The sequence below is a fragment of the Nyctereutes procyonoides genome, unplaced genomic scaffold, assembly GCF_905146905.1.
Source record: "Nyctereutes procyonoides isolate TBG_1078 unplaced genomic scaffold, NYPRO_anot_genome, whole genome shotgun sequence".
In the NCBI taxonomy this organism is placed as follows: domain Eukaryota; kingdom Metazoa; phylum Chordata; class Mammalia; order Carnivora; family Canidae; genus Nyctereutes; species Nyctereutes procyonoides.
The window spans coordinates 44701961-44715412 of record NW_026575047.1 but is presented as its reverse complement, the minus strand read 5'-3'; positions in this window follow the sequence as shown (position 1 = coordinate 44715412).

The following is a 13452-nucleotide window of genomic DNA, read 5'->3' as shown; positions in this document are numbered from 1 at the left end:
AAGGAGGGCCTCACCTCCAATGGCCTTATGGTGGGACAGGTCCAAACCCTCCCTGTTCCTGAAGGGGGCTTGCTGTCTCCTGCACTGTGCAGCGATAACAGGGCCAGCCTTGGGCTCCAACACTCCCCAGCTTTAGCCTTCCCATTTCCCAAGATACCCCATCTCCCTTTGTGCATCCTGTGGCTACATATTCAGAAATCTAGAGAAGTCTCAACCTCATTTGGATGAAAGGAGGTTATGGGCTGAGGTTAAAAACCAAAAAACATTCTCCTTCCTGGTAGACCCAGAGCCCCCTGGAGATTAGTGGGAACTCTAATGGCAGCAAGGAACATTCCCTGAGCACCCCACTGGAAGGAGCATGTTCTGTGCCTCCCAGATGTTTCTCATCTCACTTAATCTACGTACCACCTCATGACAATTGCATTCTTCTCTCTGTTTTACATCAAGGAATCTGAAGCTCAGAGATGTTGTGTTCAAGGTAAGACAATGTCTGGGTCAGAATTCTCACCCTGCTCTGATCCCAAGCCATGTTATGGTTTATCCTCTACTTAAGAGTTGCTGTCACATGAAGTGAGAGGATCACAGAGCCATGGAAAGGTGGAGTCAGAGGGATGGTAGACCTCAGAGAGATGGGGAGACTGAGATCTGGGGGGGTAGGGTGAAGGTGGGGTGAAGGTGGGGTGAAGGTGGGAAGAGAGGGATATTGGTGGTGGTGAGATGACTTGGCCATTAAGTGATAAAGTAGTCTCCATCTGTGGTGACAAAGCAGACCTGGTGCCCAGGGAAGTGTCTTCTACTCCAAACTGCTGTCTTGGACCTCTGCTTGATCAAGGCAAGACCTGTCAGTATTCCAGGTGGTTCTGATCTATAACCAGGACAAGTGTCCAAACCAGGAGGAAAAGACCATTGAGGACTGACAACAAAGACTAGAATTATTTTTGTCATTTTTAAAAAAAGATTTTATTTATTTATTCATGAGAGACACACAGAGAGAGGCAGAGACACAGGCAGAGGGAGAAGCAGGCTCCATGCAGGGAGCCCGACGGGGGACTCGATCCCAGGACTCTGGGATCACACCCTGGGCTGAAGGCAGGCACTCAACAACTGAGCCACCCAGGGATCCCGTCATCTCTTAATTAGGCATAAAATAAAACTAGATATAAGTTGTTTATGTTTACAGCTCTTTTGCACCTATAAAACCAAAAAAATATAAATTAAAAACAAAAGAAAGTGCATAGGCACAACATCTAAATAAGTTGCATTATTTTGATGGGATTTACGTAAGGCTCTACTACAAATAAACCACAGTTGCTGGCTTAACAATGGAAAGATGTAGTGTTGGGTCTAGTTCTAGAATCTGTTTCTGTATTTTCACTTTAATATTACCCATGCAAAGACTCTCTCCTCATAAAAGTAAGTCACAAATGGTATCAATCACATCAAGGCTGTATTAGCAAATGCTAATTACAGCATTAGCAATTGCTGGCCAATCAGACACTATATAACCAGCCAGTGAACAATTCCCAATTGCTGATTTTAATGAGGTGTTACTGGGTAAGACTGTAGATCCCTCACAGTCACTAAAAGATATGGTTAGCCTTATTAAAATCTCCTTTAAATGGGATTTCTCTACCCATTTTTGGAATTGTTTTTGGAATGGGAAAAAAATATCCTAACTGTATATTTGGTGCTAATTAGATGCTACAACTGTTGTGAAAAACACAAACTGCAATGTTTCTACAGCTGGTTCCATACTAAGGGTACTTGCTGGTGACTTTGAGCCTGTTCTGCTTCTACTGCCTGGTGCCATGGGAGGACTCAGTTTCCCACCGATCGCCCTGTTGGACTACTTCTGTATCTGTATGTGTGTACTGCCTTTATGTTACAAAACACAAACGCATTCAGTTCTTGCAGTAGGTCTCTTAGAATGCACAATAGTTACATCTTAGATTATCAACAGAGAAAGCAAACAAAACTTTTCTCATGTGGAACTGGTCGCTTAGTTGATTAAGCATCTTCCTTGGGCTCAGGTCATGATTCCAGGGTCCTGGGATCGAGTCTCGCATGGGACTCTGCTTCTTCCTTTCTCTCTCCCTCTCTCTGCTGTTCCTCCTGCTTGTGCTCTCTCTGTCAAATAAATAAATAGCATCTTAAAGAAAGAAAGAAAAAAAAGAACTCATTGGTCCTTGACAAGATGTTTGTGGAGCCCAGTTTGAGAAATGCTGGTTAAGAAAAAAACCCATCTGTACCCTTAGGGCAGACATGGATAAAGTGATCTCTTTTTCACATCTCTAAATTCCTGAGAGATTGGGGCTTTAGGAACTGGGTTACCAGCCTGCGCAGGGTAACAGGAGAAGTGATTGTCGGCTCTCAGGTCAGCTGAGAATCTTCCAGGTCTTGCCCTGAGGACAATGGAGGGGTACAAGGGGAATGGAGCACTCTTGACTGCTGATGACAGCTACAGTTAGGGATACTCATTTGGAAAGACCTAGCACAGCTATTAAGAGTTTTAAAGAGTGATGAGCCAGGTGCCCTAAGGCAGAGGTTCTCAACTTGGCCGCCTATTAGCATCTCCAGGGGAACCCTCTAAAGGGGCTGATGTGTGGTTTCATCACTGGAGATTGGAATTAACTGGTCAGAGGTTGGGCATCAATCTTTATAAAAGTCCCCTGGGGGGTTCTAATGTGCAGCAAGGTGGCTGACCACTGTTTCAAGGGCTGCTTTTTCTGTGTTATAATTACATTTAAGGCCACCTGTATTAATTTATTTAATGGAGCAGAGGGGAGTGGAAGTTGGAACAACCTTTATTGAAGGCCCTGTGTTAACCCTTTCCATGATAATAAATAGAACAATAGTAATAGCGACTAGCATTTATTGAAAGCTCCTTGTGTGCCAGGAGCACTGTTAACCCCCTTACATCCATTTCATCTTTGTAACATCTCTATGAAATGGATATTATCTCCGTTGCACAAATGAGCAAACAAAGGCTCAGCAAGACCAAGGAATTTGCCTTAAATCATTTAGGGACAAATACATGAGTAAAAGTGATAACCTGCCCAAGGTCGTGCAGGAAGGGGGACAGGATTTGAGCTACAGCCAGTAAGCTCTTCTGCTGCTCCAATTAACTGTTATCTCAATGAGCACATTCAACAAATATTTATCGAATATGAACCATGTAATGTGTCTGACATGAGGTTAGATGTTTGAGGATATGAAGATAAGCAAGACAAAATGTGTGCCCTACAATCTTATCAGAGAGACAGCTAATTCCCAAACAGTGTGATTGATGCTATTAGGGTGACCAGACACCATATCTGCCCAGGACCCTCTGGTTTTGGCACTAAAAGTCCTACATTCCTGGCAACTCCTTAGTCCTGGGCAGACTGGGACAGTTGGTTGCCCTAGCTGTCATAGAAGAATGTAAGCAGGCTGTAGTAAGTTTGCATGGGATGATGAGGGGTATGGAGAAAAGATCAGGAAAAGCTTCACAAAGGAGTTTATGTCTATTTGTATAATGATTAGGAGGGGATTAGTGTCAAGAAAAGTATCCCTTGTTGAACCAGAGAATAGCTCAGGCAATAGCTTGGAGGGGAAGGGACAGCACATGGATTAGTAGAGTTCGGGGTGCATGGAGTTGTGGGTAGATGAAGCTGGGGATGGGGAAGCTAAGGCCAAACTATGGAATTCAGACTTAAGAGGTGAAGTTTACAAGGTTACTCAGCAAGGGAGTGTTATGCTCAATTACATTCGTAAAGGTCACTCTGGTTCTGAAAGTAGAATGGAGATTCACCAGAGGGCAGGAGTCCACCAGATGCTGAGGAACCAGTTGGGAGGATGTTCTGACACAGGTGGGATCCGAAGACAGGAAGGTATGATGACAACAGCAATCATATCTAAAGCCTGTTGATGCCTTGATGTGTACCAGGCACTGTGATGAGCTCTTTATATGTGTTCCGTCATTTAACCCTGACAATGAACTCTTGAGTCATCTGCTGTTTTTATGGTCATATTATAGATCAGGAGGTTCAGACTCAGGTTAAGTTAATCTAGTTTAAAAAGTCACACAAAGAGTAAATGGCAGAGCCGAGGTTCAAACTCTTGCCTTCTGACTTTAAATAGGTATGCTAAACCACGATGTTACCTGATATAAACTCAGTGCGTATCTGTTCATTCAGTTGAGCGACATTTATTGAGCACTCATTATGTGCCAGGCATATTTCTGGGTGGGGGGGATATAGCTATAAACAAAACAGACACAATTCCTGAATTGATGGATTTTGCATTTATGTATGTGTGCACGTTTGTGTTGGGAAGACAGATAAGCAGAAGAATGTGCATGGCTTTGGACTTCATTTTGAGGGAGAAGAGAAGGGGCTTGGCAGTGTGGCAGTGAGGAGGGGGAAGAGTATGGGAAATCCCCCCTGGGTTTTTAGCTTCAGGGAATCCTCAGAGACAGGGAGCTCAGAAGGCAGAAGAGGTCTGGGGGAAAGATGAGAGTCTAGCTTTAGACATGTTTGAGGTTTTTAGAATCAGAAGATCTTAAGGATGGTCATAGGGAAAATTAAGAGAGTCATTTAATGCTCGTGCCATGATTGAGGACCCAGGGATAGGGTGTTGGGTAGAAACCTTGCAGATTGAGCCACAGGCAGAGGTGCCAGCTCCAGAGAGGGAGACAAAGGTAACAGGGAAGATGCGAAACCTGGAGAGAAAGAGGTCTCAGCCCTCCAGGGAGCAGAGACTTCCAAGAGCCTCGCATCCTCAAATGCTGCCTAGAGGTTCAGAGAAGGAGCAACAAGAGATGTTGAAGAACAAGGAGGAAGACATTCAAAAATCAGGGATTTTTTTTTTTTTTTTAAAGCAGGAGTATCTAGCAGAGGACTGATGATCCTGGAGAAAGTGGAGGCAGTTGGTAGAACAAAGCTTTTGAGGGCACGGAGGAGACAGGATCCAGAGTCAAAGTGGAGTGGGGCTCCTGAGTAGGAGGGCAGAGCCCTGAGACCCAAGGGGAGCCAGGAAAGGTGGGTGGGGATGTAGAGTAGTTTGTAGAGTAGTTTGTTTGGAAACAGGTCGAAAGGTTGTTTTGAAGCTAGAAGGGTCCAGAGTGGAGCGAGGGGGCATCCATAGAGGGATGGAGGTTTGGAATTCACGCTGTGGGGAATGGGAGAGATGCCACCTGGGACCATCTCAAAACTGATCATTTCCCTGTCCCTGTCATTCAAATAGCTCTGCCTGGGAATGGAAAGAGGAACTTTTGCAAATGTGAAACCTCATTCAGGCATTCACTGCGAGGTCGCTGATGCCAGTTGTGGGAACCACAGTGAGATAGGCATAGCGGGGTGTCTCTGGATACGGGGGGGGGGGTTACTCCCACTTGCAGACCCTGAAAAACACAGAGACAATGGCTGGTGTGTTCTCATCAAGCAGGTTGGAGTCTGCCCCACGGACCCTATTTATTTTATAAACAGCCACCCTGAGGGTGCCCCCCCTGCCCCCCTGCTTTCCTGGCTTGTTCAGTTCTGGCCAGCTGGTCTTCACCTCCCCAGAATCTTCATTTTGAGAAGAAAACAAATGAGTGTGACCTCAATGTGTATGAGACAAATGCTGAACTACAAAAGGAGCTGGGGACAGATGGTCCAGCACTGGCTCAGAGGTTGGGGCCCTCCCCACATCGTGCACCTCAAGACTTTGTGTCCATTGAAGTCCCATAAAAAGTTTCTCTGTGGGTGGCACTCTGTGCTGCAGCATGATTGGCTGGTGGGGGCAGGGCAGCGGGCGGCGGGGCGGGGACCTCCATCAGCCAGTATTATGTCATCACTGGTTGTTGGCGGTTTCTCCTAGGGGACACTTGAGAAACTTTGATAGAAATATTTCTCTCTGGCAACGGCCCACTGTTTCCATGGTTTGACAATACTAACCAGATGTAGGCCAGCAAAGAACAGACCTGCCCCAGGGGGAGAAGGCCCACACATGTTCATGTCCAACTCGGGGCAAGTTAGATGGCCTCCCTAGGCCTCTGTTCTCTAATCTTTGAAATGGAACAACCATGTGAGCCCCACTTACCTTCTGGTGTTGTGAGAATGAGTATTTACAGAACTTGGCAAAATGTTGAGTTGATTTTTTTTCCCAAGATATTATTTATTTGAGAGAGAGAGAGAGAGAGAGAGAGAGAGAGAGAGCGAACACAAGCAAGGGGAGCAGCAGGCAGAGGGAGAGGGAGAAGCAGTCTCCCCCCTGAGCAGGGAGCCTGACTTGGGACTCAATCCCAGGACCCTGAGACCATGACCTGAGCTGAAGGCAGATGCTTAACCAACTGAGTCACCCAGGTGCCCACAAAATTTTGAGCTTTTAAGGTGAATAATGATAAAATCCTTTGGAGTATATATTTTAGGCACTAATGAAATAATAAAGCAGAACTTACATGTGATGATGTTAGTTTTGCATGGGTCTCATACACTCTCACTTGCCATTCTTGGAGGTACACTCATTTAAGAAAAACAGCCCTCTCATCTGATATTAACAGAACATTTTTTTTAATGCTATTAAAACATTTTGATCACATGTCATGATAGCGCAGACTGCTGTGTGGGGAAAATTGGACATGTAATAACTGTTGGTTCATTCATTTATTACTGTAATATTTAAGAGATCCAGACCCTGTACTATTTTCTTAACGAAAGTGGGATCAAAACATACATACTTTGTAATCTGCTTCTAACATATTTATTATTTATTGTATCATTTAATATATCAGGAACATATTTCAGGATGAAAGATTCTTCCAAAGCATCACTTCAGGTGCCTGGCCGGCTCAGTCAGTAGAGTGTGCAACTCTTGATCTTGGGGTTGTGAGTTCAAGCCCCATATTGGGGGTAGAGATTACTTAAAATATAAATCTTTTTTTTTTAAGATTATCTATTTATTTATTCATGAGAGACACACAGAGAGAGGCAGAGACATAGGCAGAAGGAGATGCAGGCTCCTGTTGAGGAGCCTGATGTGGGACTTGACCCCAGGACTCCGGGATCACACTTTGAGCCAAAGGTGGACACTCAACCACTGAGCCAACCAGGCACCCTTAACGTATAAAATCTTAAGAAAAACACCCAAACTTTATATTATTTATTTATTTATTTATTTTACAGATTTTATTTATTTATTCATGAGAGATCACACACACACACACACACACACACACACACACACACACACAGGCAGAGACACAGGCAGAGGGAGAAGCAGGTTCCATGCAGGGAGCCTGATGTGGGACTCGATCCTGGGACGAAGGCAGAAGCTCAGCTGCTGAGCCACCCGTGTGTCCCAGTATGAGGCTTTATTTTTTTTATTTTATTATTTTTTGGGGAGATTGACCTCTTGATACATTATTTTAAATATCAGTCATAAAAAAGCCAGAGTTTAGAAGTCCAGCTATGGCTTATGTCATCTTGCATATTTTATTTTTATTATTTTTATGTATTTTTATTGGAGTTCGATTTGCCAACATATAGCATAACATCCAGTGCTCATCCCATCAAATGCCCCCCTCAGTGACCATCACCCAGTCACCCCATCCCCCTGCCCACCTCCCCTTCTACTACCCCTTGTTCGTTTCTCAGAGTTAGGAGTCTCTTATGGTTTGTCTCCCTCTCTGATATTTCCCATCCATTTTCTCTTCTTTCCCCTAAAACCCCTTTCACTATTTTTCATATTCCCCGTATGAGTGAAACCATGTAATGTTTGTCCTTCTCTGATTGACTTACTTCCCTCAGCATAATACCCTCTAGTTCCATCCACATTGAAGCAAATGGTGGGTATTTGTCATTTCTAATGGCTGAGTAATATTCCATTGCATATATAGACCACATCTTCTTTGTCCATCAAAAGATGAGTGGATAAGAAAATCTTTAAAATTGTTACATATGGGGATCCCTGGGTGGCGCAGCGGTTTGGCGCCTGCCTTTGGCCCGGGGCGCGATCCTGGAGACCCGGGATTGAATCCCACGTCGGGCTCCCAGTGCATGGAGCCTGCTTCTCCCTCTGCCTATGTCTCTGCCTCTCTCTCTCTCTGTGTGTGACTATCATAAATAAATAAAAAAATTAAAAAAATGTATTTAAAATTGTTACAAGTAGGGGTGCTGGCTCAATTGGTTGAACATCTGACTCTTGATTTCTGCTCAGGTCATTATCTCAGGGTCGTGGGATGGAATCCTACATTCGGCTCCACACTGGGAGTGGAGCCTGCTTAAGATTCTCTCTCTCCCTCTGCCCCGCCTTGCCCATCTCCTGCTCATGCACTCCTGCTTACTCTCTAAAAAAAAAAAAAAAAAAAAAAAAAAAAGTTGCATATTATTCTACTGTCCTGGTATTCTATTGTTTATTTTAGCAATCTGCTGCTGTTAAACATTATGTTGTCTCTGTCTCTTTATAATCACTAATAGCACTGCCACAGATGTTTTGGCTGCTAAATATCTGTGTTCATTCTTATTTCCTTATCACAAATTCCCAGAGGTGTAATGATATAATGTGTCAATGTTTCACCTGGGGTCAGATTTAGAGACAATAGCTTCAATAGATGTCTCCCAGCTGTTACTTTTTGTGGTTTTGGGTTTAGTCCTACCTAGCTGCATGGATTAAATTTGATCAAAGGAGCACATACCATTGGCTGGACTTCAGTGGTCTCCACTCCTATGGCAGGGTGGAGGGTATCACCTCACTGTAAAACACAGCCTGTTGATTAGTTCTCAACAGAACATTTTTAACTTACTTTTTTTGAACAAGTCATAAACTCACAAGGTTCAATATTCCAAACATGTGAAAGGGCATAGTCACCATTTTCTCCCCTGCCTCTGTCCCAGCGATTCAGCATCCCTCGGCATAGGTAGGGTGACCAACTAGTCCTGCTTTGCCTGGGACTTTCTAGTTTATACCTGAGAGTCCCTAGCAAACCAGTTGGTTGTCCTAGGTCATAGACAACAACATTATGAGTCTTGGTGTGTTCTTCTGGAGATAATATGGCAAGAGGGATCTTAGTATTTTATTTTTTAAAAGATTTTATATTTTTCATGGGGGGAGGAGGGACAGGAGAAGAGGGGGAGGGACATGACTCTCACAGTCATGAGATCATGACTTGAACCGAAACCAAGAGTTGGACACTTGGGATGCCTGGGTAGTTCAATGGTTGAGTGTCTGCCTTTGGCTCAGGGTGTGATCCTGGAGTCCCCGGATTGAGGAATCAGAGCATCAGCATCAGGGATCCTGATGTGGGCATCAGGCTTCCTGCATGGGGCCTGCTTTCCCCTCTGCCTATGTCTCTGCCTCTTTTTCTGTGTCTCTCATGAATAAATAAATTAAATCTTTTTTTAAAAAAAGTTGGACACTTAACTGACTGAACCACCCAGGCGCCCCACATTTGTAGTTGAAAGATCATCACAGGTGACAAGGACCTTGTAAAACACTGTTGTATGACTTCAAGGGGAAGGGAGAACCCATCATAACCTGGAGGCTCAAATCTTATTGTCTATCAGTTGTTTCTAAGCATTTCCAGCTCTGGGTTTGCTGTCATTTTGCAAAAGAAATCTCCCTGTCAGTTTGGGAAGAAGACTCACGGAAACATTGACAATCCGTGGCCCCATTTTCCATAGCTGTGGTTGATCCTAGACTCCATTATCCTTTTGTTTATAATTTATTTTTTTGGTGGAGTTAAAAAAAGCATTTGTGTACCAGGGGCTCAGATTTTATAAATACGCTATTGGCCAAGTTTTATTTTAGAGTTCCCTCTGTGAATGTAACTGATTTGGGAAAGCCCACATTCAGAGAAAGCATAACACTGCCCTTATCAAGTGTGAACTGAGAAAGACATCGGAAGGCCTTTTCCAGGCTAAAAATAGACCCAGAACTCCGTGTATTTTAGCTTCAGGACTTTCACAAACTGTCTGGCAAAGCAGCACATTATTATTTTATGAATAAGCACCAACGTTCCTTTTAAATGTTCTAGCTTCAGGCTGTTTAACTTTCGTGCAAAAAAAAAAGATGAATTATTTATAAAAATAGGCATGAATATCATATGATGATATGCTCGTTTCTAGGGGGGAGTAAAATGAGCTGCAGCTGGTGCTTGGTCAGCTCCACAGGAAAGCGGAGTGCCGGGCAAGTCGAGGGCTGGGCTGCATCCTCCGGAAGGGACTGCCCAGGTGGAGCATGTTCTGTGGGAGGATGGTCAGGTGTCCCCATTCACGCATTCTCTCTCTCTCCCCTCCCTCTTCCTCTCTCCTCCCCCTCCCCTTCCCCCCATCCCCCTCTCTTTCCCTCCCTCTCCTCTTCCTTCCTTTCTTCCTTCCTCTTTGACTTCTTCCTGCCCTCCCTCCATCACTCTGGCAAACCTCAGAAAGCAGAGTTCAGAGCCCCTTTCTGAAATTGATCGTGGGCAGAAGCTGTTTTATGGGGCTATTTGTAGACACCTCGTTTCCCTGCCTAAGTCTCAGTTTCTCCATCTGGGAAAGGAGGTGATCATTGTAATCCCCCCCTAGGTAGGCCTATGCCAGGATGAAATGAGACAACTGGGAAGTGACCCTAGCTTGATTTTATTTAAAAAAAAATGTTATTTATTTGAGACAGAGCATGAGTGTGGGGGGTGGGGCAGAGAGAGAGAGGGAGAAGCAGAACCCCCGCTGAGCGGGGAGCCTAAAGCTAGGCTCGGTCCTAGGACCCTGGGATAATGACCTGAGTCTAAAGCAGATGCTTCACCAACTGAGTCACCCAGGTGCACCCCTTGCTTGACTTTAAAATGCAAAGTCTTGCATGCTGAGAGCCCTTTTAGAGGCAGGTGCTCCAGAGAGCTGCTCACCCTCCTGAATTAGGTTGGGTGCCCACTTTTATCCTCCCTCTCTTCTCACCTGGGGACTGTAACCGTGCTAGAGCTGTAGCATACATGCGTTATCTGTTCTGGTGACCGGCTCGCCCAGTTTCGAGGACACTAACTGACCTGGCATACAGAAGTGAAGGGGAGAGCCAGCTAGTGTGCTCTCTGCCCCTCCTGGCCACTTGGTTGTGGGGTTCTGTGACAGAATGGCTGTGAAGCCAGCTCCCTGCCCCCTGGTGGGGTTACTGCAAGCCTCCCAGCCCACCCAGGAGAAGTGGGAGGAAATCATGCAAGGATGTAACAGTGGGGGTACCTGGGTGACTCAGTGGTTGAGCGTCTGCCTTTGGCTCAGGGCATGATCCCAGGGTCCTGGGACTGAGTCCCATATCAGGCTCTCCATGGGGAGCCTGCTTCTCCCTCTGCCTATGTCTCTGCCTCTCTCTGTGTCTCTCACGAATAAATAAATAAAATCTTAAAAAAATAAAAAGGATGTAACAGCGAGAGAAGTACAGTTCCTTTTATTACATGGGTGACAGAAATGTGTATAAAAGAGCCCATTGTTGAATATGATTTGAACATGACATTTGTGGGTATTCCAGGAGTATGTTTTATGCCAGTGACTGAGACCTGTGCAGAAGGGGTTTTGAACAGGGTTCCAGATCCTTCTCCCACTAAGCCAGTATTGCTCTGCCACATGCACTCTGATATTCATGGCACCATGGAGGCTCACAGGACATTTCTAATTGACTAGCAGACAATCTGGAGAGTGTCAGCCTTGGTTAGGAGTGGGACAGACTGGTGTGTGTGGGGGGGAGATCAGGCTCTGTCTGCCCGTTGGCACCAACTGGTGTGGCTTCAGACGGTTGCCCGACCCCTCTGGGCTTCAGGCCCCAGGGAGACCGCAGACCACAGAGGTGGCTGCGAGGATTGGAAGACACTGCGAGTGAGGCGAGTCTTACACACAGTAAGCACTCGATAATTGGTTTCCTGTTCACCTCTTGCAGTGGTTGTCTACTGCACTCGAAGCCTATGATCCTCTCTCCCTGACCCCTTTCTCTTAGGTCTGGAAACTTCATTCACTAGTGATGAGATTAGTGACCAAAAGGTCTCATCTGCAAATCAGAATGGCTTTCGTTAAGACCCAAGGCCACATGTCACAAGCTTCTTCATTCCCTACAGTGGCTGGCTCATCACAGGAGCACACACACAAATCTGCTGTGGAAAAAAGCCTTCCAGATGACATGAGCTCTGTTGGCAGAATAAAGAGAAGGGAAAGCCTGGCCGAGACAGGGTGGGTTGCTTCTCTGGGTTTTTGGCTGAGCCGCATTGGCTTCCAGTCCTTTGCTGTGCATGCCCATCAGGAGGACAGCTGGTGAGCTGCTTCTCCAAATGGGAGTAGCAATCACTCCCCAAGGCCCACAGGGGACCCCTCCCCAAGCCAGAACTTTCTCCCACAGCCCAAGTGTATGTACCCCTCTCAAGTGCCTAAATTGAGAAACTGAGATGAGGGTAAAGAAGTTCAAGATGATGAATCACCATCTGCAAAATAGGGTTGCTGATGCTTATTTACCCTGGGGGTTGGAAGTTAAGTACAGCTATGCACGTAAAGCTCAATCCACAGTGGCCATCATTTTGAACTTCTTTACCCTCATTACATCTTTCCTTAAAAATTATTTTCACTAAGGAGTGTTGTGGGGATGAGGTGGTGCTGGAAGGGGCAGTGGCAGCCCTCAGGTTCCTGAGCCCTCCTTTCACGTTTTCCTTACATTCACCCTGATGTTTGATCTCTGGTCATCTGTGTAAACATTTTCCCAAAGTTATATTAACAAGAGTGATTATCGGGATCAGTTTTAGACAATAAAAGAGTGAAAATGTGTACCACATATTTTATATGTGATACACAATATATGAATACATAATTATATGTTATTACATATAAAATTACAAAATTTATACATGTTTATTTTACAAACTAGAAAATTTTGGTAAGGAAAATATACATGCCCTGTGGCTGCAGACTTAGGGGTAGTTACTATTAATATGTTGGTATATTTTCCTTCTAGTCTTTTTTCTCTGGTGCTCTTCCATGTTAAGTTAGCTGTTAGTACCAGAGAACTGAGATTGCCTGTCTTCCAAAGGGTTTGGTTACTTGTCTGAGACCCATTTCCTCTGGGCTGACATGTAAGTAGGTGAGACATGTCCAAAGGTTGTTTCTGCTCTGAATTAAAGGTGATATACACACTTATTAACGAAGGTAACTGGCTTTGCCTCTCAGCTACTGACTCTGGAACTGTCCCCAGCAGGAAATCAGAAACTACCCCCCGTGGCTATCGTTGTGCCTGGAAGGTTGGAAAAACAATTTACAGATAAATATTTTCTACCTTGTCAATATTTCTTCTTCATTGCTCTGATATTAATAATTAGCATCTTAGATATTGTGCTAAGCACGTTATGAATACTTTAGTCCTTGCAATACTCTTATGAGGTAGGTTTTCTTATTATCCCGATACTGCGGATAGCAAACAGAGGCTTGGCAGTCTTTTTTTTTTTTTTTTTTTTGAGGCTTGGCAGTCTTAAGCAAGGTTACACAGCTAGTA